The sequence below is a fragment of the Thamnophis sirtalis genome, unplaced genomic scaffold (genome assembly GCF_051295495.1).
Source record: "Thamnophis sirtalis isolate CommonGarterSnake01/CBP01778 unplaced genomic scaffold, rThaSir2_p1.2 scaffold_12, whole genome shotgun sequence".
Lineage (NCBI taxonomy): Eukaryota > Metazoa > Chordata > Lepidosauria > Squamata > Natricidae > Thamnophis > Thamnophis sirtalis.
The window spans coordinates 8,491,548-8,512,086 of NW_028261392.1; the positions used below are offsets into that span (position 1 = coordinate 8,491,548).

The 20,539-nt window shown below is 40.5% G+C and overlaps 1 long non-coding RNA gene across 2 annotated transcripts in view; it reads right to left on the reverse strand.

Annotated features, from left to right (window-relative positions):
* The window catches only part of LOC148043248 (uncharacterized), a 50,457-nt gene extending 49,694 nt beyond the window's left edge, over positions 1-763 (reverse strand). For both annotated transcript variants that reach the window (XR_015698191.1, XR_015698190.1), the window contains exon 1: positions 655-763. This is a non-coding gene — a long non-coding RNA (uncharacterized LOC148043248). The remainder of the gene's footprint in view (positions 1-654) is intronic.
* Between the last annotated feature and the right edge of the window lie 19,776 nt (positions 764-20,539).

Sequence of the window (20,539 nt, forward strand, 5' to 3'; positions counted from 1 at the left end):
TATGTAAGGTTAGTTTTGAAGATATTTGGGTGGGAGCTAGGAGTTCCCGAACTGTTGACTAAACTAAGATGTTGAAAAGCATCCTGGAAAAATTCTCCTCCTCCTCCTCCTCCTCCTCCTCCTCCTCCTCCTCCTCCTCCTCCTCCTCCTCCTCCTCCTCTTCCTCCTCCTCCTCCTCTTCCCAGAAAATTACATTCATGCTGTCACAGGTGTTGGACACAACTGAACAGACACTTTATTTTTCCTTGGAATAAAGTTTTATCTCCCCATTAATAGGGATCCTTGATGAGAATGACTCCCCCACACCCCAGTTTCCAATCTGCACTATTCTAGACACTTAGCCTCAGCTGTAACATCTTAGCAGGGCAATCATATCATTTTCCAGCTCAGTTGCTGCCTGTCCACCCTCCCATTTCCCTTTAATAAGAAACACTTTGACCCCTGGGAAACTATCTCCAGCACTCTCCCTCTTATCTATTCCAGACTTCCTTCATGCCAAGATCAGTCATCAATTTTAATTGAAAGGAAACAGGGTTTTTTTCCCCCAGCCCATGTGTCATACCATTGCATTTCAGTCCTGGTTTCATTGGGACTCTCCCCATACCGCCCGATCTGCCAAGGCCACCTTTTCCTAGTTCTATCAGCACTGTTTACCTTGGGAGGCATTCGGTCTCTTCTCTGATTAAGCTGACATCATTTTGGCTTTTGTGTTCCCGTAGTCATTTTCTGTTGACAGCCTGGTGTAATGGTGACAGACCCACTGTCCTTGTGAAAAGGGGCGGGCGGCATTGATTGGCTGGCTGCATTCATACAGGTCCTTCGAATGTCACCCGCGCCTGGCTTTGTGCTAACTGGCAGCTGACTGGGTGCCAGGGAGAAAGGTTATAAATCACAGATAACAGGCAAGAACCCTTTTGTACATATCACCAATGTCACTTTGCCTCACGTGAGGAGAAGAATTCCCTCGGAGCAATTAATTTCCTCCCCAAGCTGCAGACAATGCTTGTTTAATTCACAGCGATGGAAGCCTCGTGCTCACTGCACTCTCCAATGGCAGAAAAAAAAAAAGGATTAGAGGCACATTTGTTGAAAACAAAAAATAAATAAAAGGAGGTCCTTTTCTTCCTCACAATGCACCGAAATCTCTTGTGTGTGTGTGTTGGGGGGGGGAGTTGATGCTTGGAGAGATTTCCTGGTGACATGTATATCAGTCTCTGGGGCTTCTGTTTTCATGCTTCCAAGGAAAACAGATGATTAAAAAATGGTCATAACAAGCACTAGGATTTACAGCCCTCACACTCTTTGTCACTTGCAAGAAGAAGAGTGTAAATCAAGTCTCCAGCAGCACAAGATGGAGAACCAAAGGCTGACATGTCCCACAGGGGGAAAAGCTTTAAGGGCATAGTTCTGCCTGATGAAAGGCATATGGAGGAAGCTGTGAATTACGCCCCAGAGGCTTCAGCAACCATCATTTCTTGATCAACATCAAAGGCTTCTCTCCCCCTGCCTCCCCCACACATCCTAAAACAGGCACCATCTTGGTGATGCTAGATCCTAGTTTTAGAACACGAAGAGTGGAAGACAGCTAACCAAAAGGATCCTCCAGAAATAAAATAATAGGGATGTCAGCCACTAGACTAAAACTGCCAAAATGGTTGTCTGTCGACGTGAGAGGTGTAAGATGATCCTTTGCGCCCCCCACCCCCAAATTTCAGAGAATGATGGCATGCTTTGGGAAGAGGTGAAGGCTAGCTCTCACCAGGTTGTCCCAAAGGTGTTTTTTTTTTCAAGAGGTAACTTTGGTCTTTGTTTTTCCTTGAAGATTTTTCACTTCTTATCTAAGAAACCTCTTCATTCATAAACTGAAGAAGCTCCTTGGATGAGTAGTGAAACCTTTTCGAGGAAGAATAGAATAGAATGGAATGGAATGGAATGGAGTGGAGTGGAGTGGAGTGGAGTGGCGTGGAGTGGAGTGGAGTGGAGTGGCGTGGCGTGGCGTGGCGTGGCATGGCGTGGCGTGGAGTGGAGTGGCATGGCGTGGCGTGGCTTGGAGTGGAGTGGAGTAGAATGGAGTGGAATGGAATGGAATAGAATAGAATAGAAATAGAAATAGAATAATAAATTCATTGTCACTGTGAATGTACACTAATAGGCATGCATTAAAATGAAATTTTGTTGCATACAGCTCTTCCCCTCCAGTATATGCTACATAACCATCACAGAATACATAAACAAATACAAAATTATGCATATACCCACATACATTATACAACACAAACAAATAATACAGTCTACTTCAGATGTATACATCTACATGGAGAAAAATTGAATCTTCAGAGTTTACTAGATGGATGGCATACAATAGGGAATAAAGCTGTTACAGAATCTTGTAGTCCTGCTAGAAATACTTCAAACCCTCCTCCCAAAGGGGAACAACAGAAACAGACCATATAGTGGGTATGTGGGGTCTCTAACAATGATTCAAGCTCTAAGCACATAGTGCTTATAAGCAGCAACCTGAATAACAGGAAGAGAGCTTCCTTTAATTTTCTCCGCTGTCCTCACCACTCTCTGCGTGGGCTTTCTGTCTGAGGCACGGCCACCACCAAACCAAACAGTGATGTAGTTTGTTAAAATGCCCTCAATCGTGCCTCTGTAAAAAGTGGCCAGGACAGGTCCACTTCTTTCTTGAAAACAACACCTTTGGGACAAAAAATCTCCATTTATCATGAATCATTTCTCATCATGTTCTATTTCAGTTGGCTAATGAACTGAAGAATCCATCAAGTATAATTCATTCCTCTCACTCTCATTATTTCAACCTATATCCAAAATATCAATGAATAAACATAACCTATCCAATTCATTTATATTATTGGATAGGTTATGTTTATTCATTGATATTTTGGATATAGGTTTAAATAATTTCTATAACTCCTCCACCCCGTTATATTTGGATATGGTCCAAATTAATTTTCTCAAGACAGCAATGAGTTGATTTAGATCCTTAGTTTATTTTATTAAATTGACGGGAATGTATTATCAACAGCATTTGTGCAAATTATATATATAAAAAAACCTACAGCAAAACAATTACTTTCAGAATCATTTGTGCCTATTAGGATTGCTCACTTTCTCCATTGCTTTGCCTAATTTTCTTACCCAATGAATGATTTCTATAGATACTTCAAAAGTCACCGTGCACACCGCCCACGCAGAGAGTGGTGAGGACAGCGGAGAAAATTAAAGGAAGCTCTCTTCCTGTTATTCAGGTTGCTGCTTATAAACGATGCAGTTGAAGCCAATTTGGGATTAACTATAACAGCAGAAGCAAATTGAATTAAATCAGATTTTTAGCTGCTCTTAACAGGTACCAGGTAGGTCAAACCACAGCGCAAGCCTGCAACATCAAAGCAACATGAAGGTCAGTGCTAAAAAGACAGATTCGTGTTTTTAGTTCTGCTAAAAAATTAGCTGGATGACTTCTGGCTTAACGATTTCACAAAAAAAATAAATGCCGCCCTTTAGGAGACAAAACTTAAAGAGTCAAATCTTGTACTTAAAAAAAAGTGCACAGATGGTTTGCAAGTTTAATTACAGTCTCCAAATTCAACATACATATTAGCAGGCACACAACATTGTTCTTTCAATAACTTGGAAATCTGTAACCAAAAATGTTTATTAGGAAACAAGTCTTGGGTGTAAAAAAAAGAATCAGGAAATAAGAAATGTCTGTTTTTCTTTTAATTGAAATCTATTAGGAACCAAGTTTTAATGCTTATCATAGAGTATACTGCGGCGAGGAGGATAATATATGGATCTCGGCCACAGTGTGGTTCCTTATGTTTTCTGGAAGAATAGAATAAGAGTTGGAAGGGACCGTGGAGGTCTTCTAGTCCAACCTCCTGCCTAGGAAGAAAACCTGACACCACTTCAGACAAATGGTTGTCCACTCTCTTCTTTAAAAATTTCCAGTGTTGGAGCATTTACAACTTTGAGAGGCAGGTTGTTCCACTGCTTAATTGTTGTCACTGTCAGGAAATTTCTCCTTAGTTCTAAGTTGCTTCTCTCCTTGATTAGTTTTTACCCATTGCTTCTTGTTCTACCCTCAAGTGCTTTGGAGAATAGTTTGATTCCCTCTTCTTTGTGGCAGCCCCTGAGATATTTTTGCTGATTTAGGGTCTATTTTCAGGCTGTTTTCTTGTGCCTGCAAAGACCAGCTGACTGGCACATGCATGCCTGTTTTTTGGCTGTTTTTCGGGCCATTTTTCAGGCTGTTTTCAGGCCATTTGTAGGACATTTTTAGGCCATTTTTTGGTGCTTAAATGCCCATGAAGACCAGCTGACCAGCGTGCCAAAAACCAGAACAGCTGGTGATGGTGCGCATGTTCATAGAGCAGTGGTGGGTTTCCATATTTTTTTACTACCCATTTGTTTGTGCCCTCACAACGCTTCTGCCGAACTGGGAACAACCCACCACTGCCACAGAGAGGGCTCTGCATGCTACCTTTCGCATGCGTGCCATAGGTTCACCATCACAGATCTAGGTATTATCTACCTTCACATGCAAGGCTTCCTAATCATTTCCCACGCTGGTCAATAGTGCCAGGATGGATATAATTGTCACAATGTAGAAAGAGAACAGTAAAAAAAAACAACCCTCTGAATTTATTTGAATTCTAGTTTTATGGAGCAAACTATTCAAGTGATTACAAGTCTGACAAATTATTTGGTACCTTTTCCACCCGTGCATTATGTTTAGCAGCATTTTCTACGTAGGAAGAAGGAGAGAGAGAGAGAGAGAGAGAGAGAGAGAGAGAGAGAGAGAGAGAGAGAGAGAGAGAGAGAGAGAGAGAGAGAGAGAGAGAGAGAGAGAGAGAGAGAGATGGATGATGGATGATAGAGATGATAGCTAGCTAGCTAGAAAGCTGGATAGCAGGGTAACTAGATAGAGATAGATAGATAGATAGATAGATAGATAGATAGATAGATAGATAGATAGATAGATAGATAGATAGATAGATAGATATCCATCCATGTACCATCTGTCTATCATTTGTCTGTCTGTCTTATCTATCTATCTATGGATGATAGAGATGATAGCTAGCTAGCTAGAAAGCTGGATAGCAGGATAACTAGATAGAGGTAGATAGATAGATAGATAGATAGATAGATAGATAGATAGATAGATAGATAGATAGATAGATAGATAGATAGATAGATAGATATTCATGTAGCAAATACAACTTTTAAAGAAAGAGGGAAAGTTGCAAACCAGTGATCAGATTGTTATATTTTTAGTTGCACTGAGCTGTACGAAATATCTCAGAAACTACCACCAAGGCTTCAATGTCAGTTTTGATAATCATGCTAAATGCACATATTTGCTTATCTAGACATTAAAAATATATATTGGCTATATATCCATTGAGTTCTGTCTACATAGCAGGCAAGTTTCAAACATTCTAAAGGGAGACACTTCGCTGCATATGGAGAGTGAGGGTGTATATTTACCAAGGGCACCTTTACAGAAAGCGCCCTATGAAATATAAATGAGGACAAGACCAGGAACATAATTATGTAGGTTTTCAGCCAAGAAATGAGGTGAGGATCCCAAGGTGATACATCTTAGATGATAGAACTGAGAAATTAGGATCCAAGCAGAAGGGATATTTGGAAGTCACGACTTGCGGTGAAAGCTGAATCCCTACAGGAGCATTTCCAATGTTACACGTATGAGCTATAGCTTATGTTTGCTTATTTATTGGTTAGGTTCATATTTTGTCATTCCGCTAAGACAAGGGTGTCAAACTCAAGGCTCACAGGCTGGATCTGGCCCGTGGCGTGCTTAGATCTGACCCATGGGGCTACCCTGGAAACAGCAAAGGACCAGTCCATGATGCCTCTGCCAGTGAAAACAGAGCACAGGAGGGCCGTGTGTGGGTCTGCCATGCTCCATTTTCAGCCATGACAGCCTCCTGCAGCCCTCTGCCAGCAAAAACAGAGATTGCACGCCACTCCTCTGAGCTATTTTCAGTGGCAGAGGGCTGCAGGAGGCTGCCCTGGCTGAAAATGAGTGACATCAAGCTGGCCACGCCCACCTCAGCCACACACTCGTGAGGTCAAACACAAACCTATTGATCTCAAAAGGATGGACACATTCATTATGGAATCTCGAGAATCTTAAATCCTATAAACCTGAAATTTGTCACATATGTTCCTCTTGGCTTCTAGGTGCTCGCTAAGAAAGGATTTCTCAAAATGACCATCAGATCATTAGTATTCTTATACAGTAATTAACACACTCTGATGCTAAAGAGTTGTACTCCCCCTCCCCACCTGAAAAGAACTCTGTCCCAACTGCCAGTTGTCTATATTAACATGTTCTGATGCTAAGGAGTTAGACATCCTACCCCCTCTGCCCACCTGAAAAGAACTCTGTTCCAACTGTCAGTTGCCTCACATTCTGTTGCCTCAGTTCAAACTGGCAGACATTCCACTCATTCACGCAGGAGCGGTCTGGGGCTCCTTACAGTACTAAACATCAATACCTCACCAAAATGTCTACATCTTCCACCTATGGAACTGCTTCCAGACTCAAGGCAATATTCTCTTATCTGTTTCAATCCCACTGAGTCAATGGATTTGTCAATGAATTTCTCCTGCATAGGCCAATCACATGGTTTATCATGAAGCATGAGTATCCAGCTAGTATGGAGATGAAAAGCTGATTTGAAGCCAAAGGCTTGATTTTTTTAGCCCCAGACTCTTTATTTTCATCAGTTTTCCCCTACAACATCATTACACAGAGGCTTCCTACGGGGGTGCAAGAACAGAACTTCTAACCACAGATGTCTCACAGTTTGTTGTGAGCTTTACAACCGGAAGGTGGTAATTCCTGGGATAGTTTTTGTTTACTTGTTGGTTTGTTCTATCTTGGTCCTCACGTTCTGCTTCCCAGAGGGATCCTTGATATCTGGATCTCATTCCTAATAAGTAATGCCTGGATTTGCCTGAGCAACTTGGTCACATCCAGTGGAATGCAAAAAAAAAAAAATCATTTGAGCGATAGCGAGAACTCGACATTGTCCAATGTTATTTTTAAAGCATCCAGCTGTGGTTGTCGCAACGAATTCTTTTTTTTCCCCCGTTCCCTTTTTTGCAGGGAGGTAATAAAGAAGAAGCTAAGACTTCTGTTGAAGCACCACTGGGGGCTTATTTGCACAAAGCTGAAAGGAAAAAAAAAAAAACAGACTCGGTAGTCTGGATGTAGCTTCTACATGCTGAGAATTGCTGTATCCTCACAGCTTGTATGTCTTAGTAGCTTCTTTGTCTCTGGAGTACACACTAAGCTCCCGCTTCCAATAGATGTGGAAAAAGCAGAAATCTGCTCTCTTGCATCAGATGTGCTGCTTCTTCCGCTCATGTTTTAATCAGGGAACTTCCTTTATTTCTCTGTGTCTCATTCTCCACCATGGTACTGACCAAGAAACATTCCAAACGGTGCTTCCCAGGAAGAGTTGTAGAGCATGTTTTTGGTATGCAGAAGGGGCTTTATTTAGTTGGAAAATGTACTTAGCTGGTAAAGGGGTAAATAAGGTTTCCTTCAACTGAGTTTGACGCCCTTCCAAATGATAACAGAAAATCATTTTCCCCCGGGAAATAGAAATAGCACAGTTTGATTCTGTGCTATGTCTGTTTCCAACACACATTTGCATGTCTGTCTGTCTGTCTGTCTGTCTGTCTGTCTGTCTCTATCTATCTATCTATCTATCTATCTATCTATCTATCTATCTATCTATCATCTATCTATCTATCTATCATCTATCTATCTATCTATCTATCTATCTATCATGTATCTATCTACCCATCCATCCATCTGTCTGTCCATACATCCACCCATCTATCTATCTATTTATCGATATATCTATCTTTCTATCTACCTATCATGTAGCTACCTATCCATCCATCATCTATCTATCTATCTATCTATCTATCTATCTATCTATCTATCTATCTATCATCCATCCATCCATCCATCCATCCATCCATCCATCCATCCATCCATCCATCCATCCATCCATCCATCCATCTATCTATCTATCTATCTATCTATCTATCTATCTATCTACCTATCTACCTATTTATCTATCTATCTAATCTCTCTGTAGGAGCTACTGTTAACATAATAATGCCAGAATGAAGTCTTCAAGCAAAAACCAAAGTGACGTTCTTCAGATGCAACAGTTATGCAATCATACCTTTGTACTCGCTCGCCCCCATTGTCACCCAAAGGCTCCCCTCTGCATATTACTATGCCTATTTGCCTCCCAGTTTCCAAATTTAAGCTGCTGTCATCTTAAAATACTGATTTGGATCAGATCTGATTAGTACCTGGATGAGAAGTTCCCCTGGACTTCATGAAGTTAACAGGAGTCCATCTTTTATTTTTAAAACTGAAGATATACTCTCTCACACATGCCAGATCCTTTTTTTAAAATCACAAACTTGCCACATAAAATCCTAGCCTGCCTCATTAATTGTACATCTCCCAGGAGTGTTTAAAGATACAGAATATCAGTTAAATCCATTTTCATCTGCAGGAGAGACACAACATAAAATCTATAACTTTTATGAACTTAATATGATCCTCCTGCGAAAATTGTTTTCTTCTCATTTACTTCTGCATGAATCCAGAACTCTTGCATATATATATATATATATATATATATATATATATATATATATATATATATATATATATATATATATATATATATATATATATATATATATATATATATATATATATATATATATATATATATATATATATATATATATCTTTCTTTCCCTCTCCATCTCCCACTCTCTACCTCTGTCCCTCCCTCTTTCTCTCTGTTTATCTGTGTGTGTGTGTCTCACTCTCTGTTTTTCTGTCTCTGCTTCTCTCTGTGTGTGGTTCTCTCTCTGCTTCTCTCTCTGTCTGTGTCTTTCTCTCCCTCTCTGTCTCTCTCTCTGTCTCTCTCTCTCTCTCTCTCTGTTTCTCTCTCTCTGTCTCTCTCTGTCTCTCTCTCTCTGTGTTACTCTCTGTGTGTTTCTCTATGTGTTTCACTCCCTCTCTCTTTCTCTCTCTCTATTTCTCTCTCTATATGTGTCTGTCTCTCTCATTTATGATGGGATTCTCTGCTCAGTCTCCATCTCTCTACTTGCCTTCCCTCATAAATCCATATGATCACAAAGATCATCTGGGTGCCTCGGAAAGTCTGAGAGCGCATAAATTGGTTTAGTCTTTTTTACCCAGGGTGCCATAAAATTGATGTGAAGCTTGCCAAAGTCTATCACGAGATAATTCCTGGCAGTTTTCATATCTTTAGTTCACCATCAGTTAGCCGGTTGAAAGACTGCAGCTGAACAGATTCGTAGGGGTCCCCGTGTTCTTTTTTTTTAAAGGATAGCTTTATTCATACCCGTTTGCATTTCAAGCTTGTCAGTAAACTGGGGTGAAATATAAGGGATTTGAAATAGCTAGCCTGCGGCCACTGTCAAATTATGACTCTCGTATCACAAGCAGCGGATGGCACTTCCAGAGATAAGGAGGTAGACCAATATTCCGGCCTTGGTTGACAGCATCTGTGATAAAAACATTGTATTGGTCTTCATAAATCCCCCTCCATAATCTACAATGCTATTTGGGGAGGGGGGGAGAGACGATTCCCAGTTTTCCGCATGCAGATTGATCTCTGCCAATGATCAACCACCTGTCTCCCATTACCAGCTTTCAGCTTTTAGCTTGGAGGTCCTTTCAAAGGACAAACTCAATATTTTGCTCCACTTAGTCTACTGCAGTGTTTCTCAACGTTGGCAACTTGAAGATGTCTGGACTTCAACTCCCAGAATTCTGGGAGTTGAAGTCCAGACATCTTCAAGTTGCCAATGTTGAGAAACACTGGTCTACTGTGAAGCCTACTGCAAAGAAATTGGTTATGATGAGTCTGCAATTGTTAGTGTGGTTTTTTTTAATTGTTGCATAAAGCACAGATTTCAAGTTCATCTTCCCTATTATTATTGAGCCAGCTTCATGTTTGAAGTCAGATCCAGGGAAGAAATATAGATCTGGAGAAAAGTAAGAAAAGTAGAAGAAACGTGTATGGGATGGGCAAAAAATCTGCCTTAAAAGCAGAACGTGTGAAAAGGATTTGGATGCACTAGTGGGTCGTAAGCTCAGTGATAAAGGCAGCTGCAAAGTATAATGCAGTGACATTGTTTTGAACTCACGATCTCCTAGTCTCTTCTTTCTAGCCTGGTGCCTTAACCACTAGGCCAAACTGGCTCTATGAAACTGGTCAGTTCAAATTAGTATACAGATGAAAGGATTAGAAGTTGAAAGATGATTGTATTTTGTACAATGTTATCATAATGGTATGAGTATGATCAATGTAAGGTTATCAACATTGTTAAATAATACCAAATAATATTTGATGCCAAATAGTAATTATATAGTATCAAAATGAATGATACCCAGAAGCCACACTGTTCATTTCTTTCTTTCTTTCTTTCTTTCTTTCTTTCTTTCTTTCTTTCTTTCTTTCTTTCTTTCTTTCTTTCTTCCTTCCTTCCTTTCTTCCTTCCTTTCTTTTTTCTTTCTTCCTTCCTTCCTTTCTCCCCCCCTCTCTCTGTGTGAGTGTCTCTCTCACTGTGTGTGTGTTGCATTTGTGCTGATAAATAAATAAATGTAACAAAGGCAACAGTAAAATAATGGCTTTCTGTCATGATGGTCTCTTGTGATGAGCCGATAGACAGAGAAAGGAAGCAGTATGCTTCCTCCCATATTTGGGCATACCAGGGGTTGTGACACAATATATGATAACCTGGTGTTGCCCGGGTATTTATAGACATCAAAGCATTTGTCTGATAGGGTGCCATTGAGAGAGGCCTTTCTTCCCCCTACTCCCATGCCCATTATCCCTGCCCTCTCCCTTCTCCCTCCCATGCGCTCCTCTTTCCTGCCCTGTCTACGATCCTGGCACTTTGTCCCAAATTCATCAGGCGCTTCCCCATTGGTCCACCGGAGGGCGAACGCCATGGCTAGTTTTCCAGAGGAAGCTGTGAAGGAACTGACATCACAAACAATTGCCACTCTAGGATGCTGCACTCGTTCTCCTTAATGAGCCAGATGTTCCAGAGTTATGCTGGAACACACACACATACACACATCAGGGGTTTCTTACCCCACCTCCAATATTTGTTTCCAGAGGGTAAGTCATCTGTGTAGTTTGGTTGAAATTGCTCCAGGCGCTTCAGAGATATGCTGAACATACATACAAACATACATACATATATACAGCCTTTTTTAGATAGATGATAGATAGATAGATAGATAGATAGATAGATAGATAGATAGATAGATAGATAGATAGATAGATAGATAGATAGATAGATAGATAGATAGAATAGATAAGAAAGAAACTGCCCAAACCTGTCTCTACTAATGATCCTTATATTCCAAATATTGCTATTTAGAAAAGGGTTCTTATTTCTCATGACTCTTAACCGTGCAGATCAATGAAAATAGCCAAATTAAAAGCATATCTTCATTTCTGAAGCATTGCCGCTTCCAATATACCCTCACAGTGGTACCCTTCTAAGACAAGTTGGGTTGAGAGAAAACTTCTATGGTGAATGAGGGACTGACACCAGGATCTTCCACCATTTAACTAGTCAGGCTTCTACCACAAACCCTAGAAAACATTGCTTTCTCAAAATGATGGCTTTGCATAATATGTGAATGGAGTTCAAAAGGCCTATGGTTAATGGGTGTTGGAAATCGGTTTGATCTCTTTCCCAAGTCTTCAAAGTTACTGCAAAACAGCATTGATATACCAGGCATTTACTGCAGATGTTTTTCCCCCTGCCTTTGTCTATTTTCCTTTGTTTCAATTAAAAGGAAATGGGCATCAATAATTCCTTCTAATGCATCATGTACTGCCTTGACATTCCTTCAGTATCTGATAGGACTAATAGATTATTTAAATACCTTTCTGTTGTATTGTTCTTGTGTTGTTTGGCTTCAACATCTTCCTCTCATGGGTGTGTGTACGTGTGATGCATTATAATATTGTATTATGTATGTGTGCGTGTGTGTAGGTAGGTAGGTAGGTAGGTAGGTAGGTAGGTAGGTAGGTAGGTAGGTAGATAGATAGATAGATAGATAGATAGATAGATAGATAGATAGATAGATAGATAGATAGATAGATAGATAGATAGATAGATAGCATTTTTGCTGATAAATAAATGAAAGGAGACTAGTATAGATCTATTTAAAGCTATTTAGCTCTCATCAGCTAGCCATACCTTTACTGGGATTCAATCTTGGGCTGCTTACATATTAGGCAGTTGTATTATGGGAGGGAGCATACTGCATACTGTAATTGACTGCCTGGAAGGCTCCTGGAGTGGGACTGAAAGGCGAAAGATAAGCAGTATGCTCCCTCCCATATTTGGGCAGACCAGGTGCTTTGACAAAAGAAAAAAAAAACTTAAGCATTACCCTGGCTCAGCTGATAATTGAGGTTAATACAAGTGCCTAATATGTAAGCAGCCAAGTTCAGATCCCAGCAAGGGTATGGCTAGCTGATGAGAGCTAAATAGCATGAAATAGATTTATACTAGTCTCCCTTCATTTATTTATCAGCAAAAATGTAACACAAAATGGTGTTGTTTAAACTACTGCCTGGAAGGCTCATGGAGTGGGGCAGAAAGGTGAAAGGAAAGCAGTAAACTCCCTCCCATATTTGGGTAGATCAGGTGCTTTGACAGAAGAGAAAACATTTTATCTATATCTATTTCTATATCTGCACATTTTAGCTTCAGATTCTTCTGGAAAGTTAGGTAAATTTATTTATTGTTACCGCTCAATTTTTTTCCCCTCTACAGATTTTTAAGCTGCAGACCAGATTAGATCAAGGGCCGATGGAACAAAGAATACATCTCCTGGCCATTTAACACCAAAGTGCATTAAACAACTTAGCATCCCTTCTTTGTAAATTCTGCCCATTGTGTTGTTCTGCTTTGAACTAAAGGTTCCTCAGATTGAATAAAAATAGTACAATTATTGCCAAGAGTAAGCTGGGCACACCGTGAAGCTTTTGTTATGTGTCACAGATTCAGAAGGTCTTGAACATACGCCCTTGTCTTGATCTGGAAGACAATAGGCGGTAGCTAGTTGCAACCTGAGATTAAAGGTCAGAGCGTGCTTAATGTTCAGGAAGATTCTTATTCATCCAGAAACGTTAGAAACTGTAATTGGGAGAAGAATTAAAATGTGGCTGGTGAGCACTGATTCTTCCCAGAGATACTTTCTCTCGAAAACCAGTTTGCTCCTGGGGTGTGGTTTAAGATATGGTAAATTTGGTTTGGATTCATATACTGTAGGAGGCCATCATGGTGGTTGACCAGGCTGGGAATCAAAACAACAACAAGAACAGTAGCACATCAGAAGATGGTGCAGATAAACTTGACTGTGTTTGCATTAGGAGTCCAGTGGAGTTCAAGAGAAATTTTATTGCACAGAAAAATACTTCAAAAACATGAATGAATGATGGTTTAAACGAATGTAGGGATTACTGTAATTGTGCAATGTTATTTTCCAGGTTTGTCTGTTCGTATAGATCTGTAAATATATGTCTGTGTATAGATATATATGTTTGTTGTGTATGTGGATAGGCAGTACATTTGGCTGTGTATCTTTATACACATTATGTTACTGTGCATAATAAACATCTCTATGCATCAATGGTGGGATTCAAAAAAAAATACTACCGGTTCTGTGGGTGTGGCTTTGTGGGTGTGGTGTGGCTGTGTAGGCATGGCTTTGTGGGCGTGACAGGGGAAGCCTACTGCAAAATCCCTGTAACCCGACAAATGCGCGCACAACAAAAGCACGCCGACAAAACCGCAGAGCGAAAACCGCGATGTCATCAACACGCCGACAACAGCACATCGACAACAGCGCGCTGACAGAAGCGCGATTTAAGTTAAGGTAAGGGTTAGGTTCAGGGTTAGGTTCAGGGTTAGGTTCAGAGTTAGGTTCAGGGTTAGGGTTAGGGTTAGGGTTAGGTTTAGGGTTAAGGTTAAGTTTAGAGCACGCTTCTGTCGGCGCGCTGTTGTCGGCATGCTTCTGCGCTCATTTGTCGCCGCGATTTAGAACTCGCGGTTTTGTCACTACGGTTTCGGCAGGCACATTTTTGTCGAGCGCGCATTTGTCGGGGAACCCAAAATCCCCATTCCCTCCCAACCCCACTAACCTGCTTTCCAGCTCCATTCTTCTGTTCAGGGCAACAAAAGAAGATCAGCTGGGAGTGTGAGCAGGGCCAGCCTATTCTCCGGTTCTCCAATCTACTCAAAATTTCAGCTACTAGTTCGCCAGAACCTGTCAGAACTGGCTTAATACCACCATTGCTTTGCATATAGACGCAGGTGTGTATACACATAGATCAACACACACATATACAATGATAATCTTACAACAGTCTGACTAAATTTTATATCCAAGGACATATTTAGCACAATAATACAAACGTTTCCACTTGTGAGTGACATTGGATTGTTAAGTTAACATCATGTTCACCTTCATTGTTGTTAACATCATCATCCTTGGTAATAGGAAAGCAGGAAGATTCCATTTTAATTGTGATTATACAGAGGCTGTGTGTACCTTTGAACTTTCACATTCTTAGCACTTGTTGTGTGATACAGGAAAACGATCAACAATTTTAATTCAGGCTTGCAGAAGAATTTCTCCTGTGGGCAAGATAGCTATCAAAGTTGAAAGGCTGTGTGTTGTTTTGTTTTTCTTTCTCAGTGGAAACAAAACATGATGTCAGGGGAAATGTTTTAAGGGATACTCTCGTATATTGGTAAAGAATAAGGGGTGAAATTCAGCAGGTTCTCACAGGTTCTGGAGAACCAGTAATGGAAATTTTGAGTAGTTCGGAGAACTGGCAAATACCACCTCTGACTGGCCGATCCCTCATCTATTCTCTGCCTCCCGAGTCCCAGCTGATCGGGAGGAAATGGGGATTTTGCAGTATCCTTCCCCTGCCATTCGCAACAAGCTATGCCCACAGAACTGGTAGTATTTTTTTTTAATTTCACCACTGCAGAGAACTGATTGATTTTATCATTCCTCAGGTTTGTGTAAATTTTATTGTGTTAAAAGTGATTTTTTTTAAATGTAGAAGAAGATTATAAAGCTCCTCAACATATAGGCTACTTCAGAGAGTTATTCCTACCAGTTCGGACCAGTTGGCCAAGTAGGTAGTAACTCAACCGGGCACGAACCTGAACCAGTTCTCCAGTGCCACCATCTTGTTTTTTTAGTTATGTGCATGCACGTGTAGTGTGCATCAAGCGGGTACCACCCGAAGCGCATCCCTGAGTGAACTATAGCAATAGCAATAGCAGTTAGACTTATATACCGCTTCATAGGGCTTTCAGCCCTCTCTAAGCAGTTTGCAGAGTCAGCATATTGCCCCCAACAATCCGGGTCCTCATTTTACCCACCTCGGAAGGATGGAAGGCTGAGTCAACTCTGAGACGGTGAGATTTGAACAGCCGAACGGCAGAACTGCAGTCAGCTGAAGTAGCCTGCAGTGCTGCACTCTAACTACTGCACCACCTCGGCTCAGTAACAGAAGCTGGCAGTAACAGAAGCTGGAACCCACCCCCCCTGGTCTAGTTATACAGTCCATTTTATGAATTTTGCTTTGTGTCCATTTTGCTACATCACAGAGGGTGTGGTTTTTATTCTGGGATGTTTAAATGCAACTCAATTCAAGTGTCCAATTTGGAAGCCAAGTAACAGTTTAATAATTCTTCCTGCCAATCCTTTGTTCCCCACCTTTGAATTTATATGTAAACCAGAGCAATGTTATTGTATAATAGTCTGTAAATTGTGTTGTGTAATGAACACAAACTTGAAGTGCGGTATTCTTAACCCAACTATTTGCTACCTTGTACATTGTCATTACAGCTTACATGCAGATTCAACTTAAAGATAGACTTCGGAATGAAACTTGTACTGAAATGGAGGATTAGGATTACCTGCATATTAACTTTTTAAAAATGTTTTAACTTTTTTTTTTTTAGTATAACAGGAGTGTCTTATTTGCTGACATTCTATTCCTAGGACATATTGGGACATTCTAGTCCCAATTTCAGGTCAATGTACAAATATGGCACACATTCACAGTAACCCATTTCAATATATGTATGTATGTATCTATGTATGTATGTATGTATGCATCCATGCATGTATGTATGTATGTATGTGTATCTTGTGACGAGCCGAAGGACAGAGAATGGAAGTAGTGATCTTCCTCCCATATTTGGGCATACCGGGGGTTGTAAAATCTAATAGATACCTTTCACCGTGGCTTGGCTGTTAACGGATTAGAGCCTCTTGCGTGTTGCAAACCAATTTTTTTTTCCTATGTGTGCAATTACTCATACAGATATAAGATTGATTTTCATTTTCTTGGGGTGTCAGAAAACTATCTGCCTTTTAATATTATTAATAGCATATTTTAAAATTCTGCTCTGGTATTGTTTCAAGCCTTTTCACATCTCTAGATTTATCGTAGACTCTCTTGCTGGCATTTTTTTTCTCAACAGGTAGCAAATAAAAATATAAATATTTTTTTTTTTAAAAAAATGTTTGCTTGACTGAGATTTGTGTCAAGAGAAGAAACTGTGGCAAGGAAAAATTACTGCCTTACAGTAAAATCTAAGAAGCAAGAATTACTATCCATGATCCTATCCATAAAGAAAAACAAAACTTCCTGAAATGCTCAGGTAGCTGAGACCATTTGTGCAACATTTAAGGGTGGATTGAGAAATGGGTAAGTGAATGATCAAACTAAAGACTTCCTTTCAAACTCTCTGTAGTTTTATCTCAAGGAACGTTGGCATGGACAATTGCAGTCTGCTTCCCGCATCAACACATTTTATACAAGGTACCAATCTTGCTCTAAATCCATTTTGATGTTCAGGTTTCAAATGACAAATTGGAAGGGAGGTTTGTGTGAGATGCTGAACCAGAGAATGGGGAAATGAAAGCTTTCCAGCCTGACTGGAGTCTAAAACTCCCTTAAATTACTATGAAATATGACAGGTTCCAGTTTGCCCACTGACTTAGTAAGAAAATACCTCTTCTGCATCAAGTGGGAGAAAGTATTCTACTAAAACCCACCACACCTCTCTCAATCATTCGACCAGAATTGAAAATCACAGAGTTGGAAGGGACCTTGGAGGTCTTCTAGTTCAGCCTCCTGCCCAAGTATGAGACCCTATACCAATGATGGGGAACTTTTTTGGCTCGCATGCCAAAAGCGGGGGGAGCACAGGGGGGTCATGCACAGGCATGCCACACCCATAATGCAATGCACACAACCCCAGTGTGCATGTGCACATGACCAGTGCTGCCCCCATTTTTGGTGTGCTTTTTTCCAGATAACTATAGTATTAAGGGTCAATCAATCTACATATATAATTATCTGTACTGTCCATTGTAAGTACAATATACAGAGTATGACAAACAGAATAGAATTTATACCCAAGTTAAAATTAAGCAAGGATTATATCTGATGTCCCAAAAGTGCTTTTTCAAGAGGCAACTGGACTTTCTGGTTTTTCTTTGAAGACATTTGGCTTCTCATCCAAGAAGCTTCTTCAGCTCTGATTATATCTGATCATAAGAGTCACAGTGGCGCAGTGGAAGGCAGTACTACTTCTGCTGACTGTCGCCTGCCTGCAATTTGACAGTTCGAATCTCACCACAGTCAAGGTTGACTCAGCCTTCCATCATTCTGAGGTCAATAAAATGAGGACCCAGATTGTTGGGGCTGACTCTGTAAACTGCTTAGAGAGGGCTGTCAAGCACTTTGAAGCGGTATATAAGTCTAAATACTATTGCTATTTCTTTGTTATTTGTTGCTCAGTTCCTAAGCCATGTCCAACTCTTTGTGACCTTATGAATGATTCTAGGCCACCACGATCCTCCACTGTCTACCAGAATTTGCCCAAACTCATGTTCATTCTTGGAGCCCAAGAAAATAAAATCTGTCACTACCTCCATTCTTCCCCATCTATTTGCCAGGAATTGAGAGGGCCAGATGTCATGATCTTAGCTTTCTTAAAGTTGAGTTTCAAGCCAACCTTTGCATTCTCTTTCTTCTCCCGCATCAAGAGGCTTTTTAGTTCCTTTTCACTTTCTGCTATTAGAGTGGTATCATCTGCATATCTGAGGTTGTTGATATTCCTCCCGGCAATCTTAATTCCAATTTGTGATTTGTCCCATATTAGTCCTGTATCACTTGTATTAGTCCCTTATTTAAATGCATGTAAAACAGAGGTGGGTTCCTACCAGTTCGCACCTATTCGGTAGAACCGGTTCGTCAAATCTACCAAACCGGTTGAAGAGGTTCCACCAGTGGACCCGGAAAGCAGGCCACACCTACAGAAGAGGTTCCAAATTTTTTTGAAACCCACCACTGGTCCTTGGATATGATTATTCTACACTATCATGCTCATATTTATAAATCTCAGTGCCTCTGTGAAAGGTAATGATGACTACTGTGTTTGTGGTGCAATCAGAACATTGCGTGTGTTGAAGTTGTTTTAACGCAAACCAAAGATGCCTTTTAAAAAACAAGTTTACATCATATTCTTATGCATGCCAGTGCTGTGTGTGAGGTAATTTAAGGTGATTCTGACAAGTGTCGTTGGCATCTTCATATCCAGTCACATGGGCGGCAAGCCAGTCCCATCCGATCACATGGGCAGCAAGCCACTCCCACAAAGGAGGCCACACCCACAGAGTAGGTTTGAACAATTTTTGAAACCCCACACTGATGTAAAACCAGCCATAATCAGCTGTGTGTGTTGCGGGGGGGGGGGGGCAGAAACAGGATGTAAATCATATGCATTCCAGTCTTGCCATGTGACAGCAGCCATGAAAATGTTCCTGCTGTGTGTTCCTTGCAGCTGGGTGAGCTTCCACCCTTTCTAACTTTAGTACCTGTAGTGTCTTTAATTAAAAAGAATAGAATTTCATTTAAAGACTGGGCAGTTTATACTACCAAAAAAGAGATAATAGCAAGAATGGGGGGCAAATAGAATCTGCATTAATCAGCTCCCAAGTTAGCCTAAGGCTTCTATCCACAAAGGTTTATCAGAATAGAATATTTTTTAGGGTCTAGGTGGATGAATCAGGAGAGGTCTCCTGATATCTCAGTGGGCAGTGTATTTCATGTAACAGGAGCTGGTCAATCTTCACATCTTTTATCTCATGTGGAGTGGGGACCTACAGCTGGTCCCTTTGGGATGCATGTAATATACGGAGTATAAGATGCACCTTCCCCCCCCCTAAAAGAGGGTGAAAATTTGGGTGTGTCTTATACACTGAATGTAGTCCCACCCACCCACCAGCCTCCACCCTTTGGCCTCTGCCTCCCAGCAATTTACCTCCTTGCATCAAACGGGAAAAATGGGGCTTGTGAAGGTGGAAATAGGCTATGTCAATCTCTGAAGCCTGAAACAGCTGATCATTGGGAGGCCCACGCTGAAATTGAAAGTGAAACTTGCTGTTTGCTGTAAGGGGCAAATTGCTGGGAGGCAGAGGGAGATTTTTTTTCTTCTAATCAGGCTAAACTGAAACAGGCTGTTTGCTGTTTGCTGCAAGGGAGTAAGTCAATAACTATAAATGCCTATAGAATGTTCAAATTATTAGACTTATTTTTTTAAAGATTGCTTTATTATTGTTCTAGGCAACTTAACATGATGAAACTTTTTAAAGTAACTGCTTGATCTGAAGTGGCCCAGTGCTATTGTATCCTCTTTTAAATAGCAAAGAATAATGTATACTTCCAGAAAGTCATGTCAATTTTAACAGCTTCTGTACAAGTATAGTCTGAAATGTAACACCACAATGTATATTGTTTGTACTGTTTGCTGTTTGCTGCAAGGAGGCAAATTGCTGGGAGGCAAAGGCAGATTTCTTTCCCTTGTTTTCCTCCCCAAAAGCTAGATACATGTTATACTTTGGAGTGAAATATCAACAACCTCAGATATGCAGATGATACTAATCTAATGGGAGAAAGTGAAGAGGAACTAAAGAGTCTCTTGATGTGGGTGAAGAAAATCTTAAGTATTCTGTTGAGGAATCCATGAAGAATTTTGGATAATGATTTTTTTTCAATCAAGGAAGCTTCAGATTGATACCTTGAATTTCTTTTATTGACAAGCTAATTGTCAACAAACCTGACTGCAAAACAAAAACTTGGAAATATTTTTTGGAAAAAAAAATACAGAGTAAACAAACAAGCACACCCACCCACTCCGAAATGAGTATTCTCAGTCTCAGTGCATTTCAGCATGGCGTCTTGTGGGCTATTAATTGCACAAAACGAAAACACAGATTGCTTGTTATGCACAAAATTATCAACTCATTTTCACTGTTGCCAAAAAATTATATTGATGG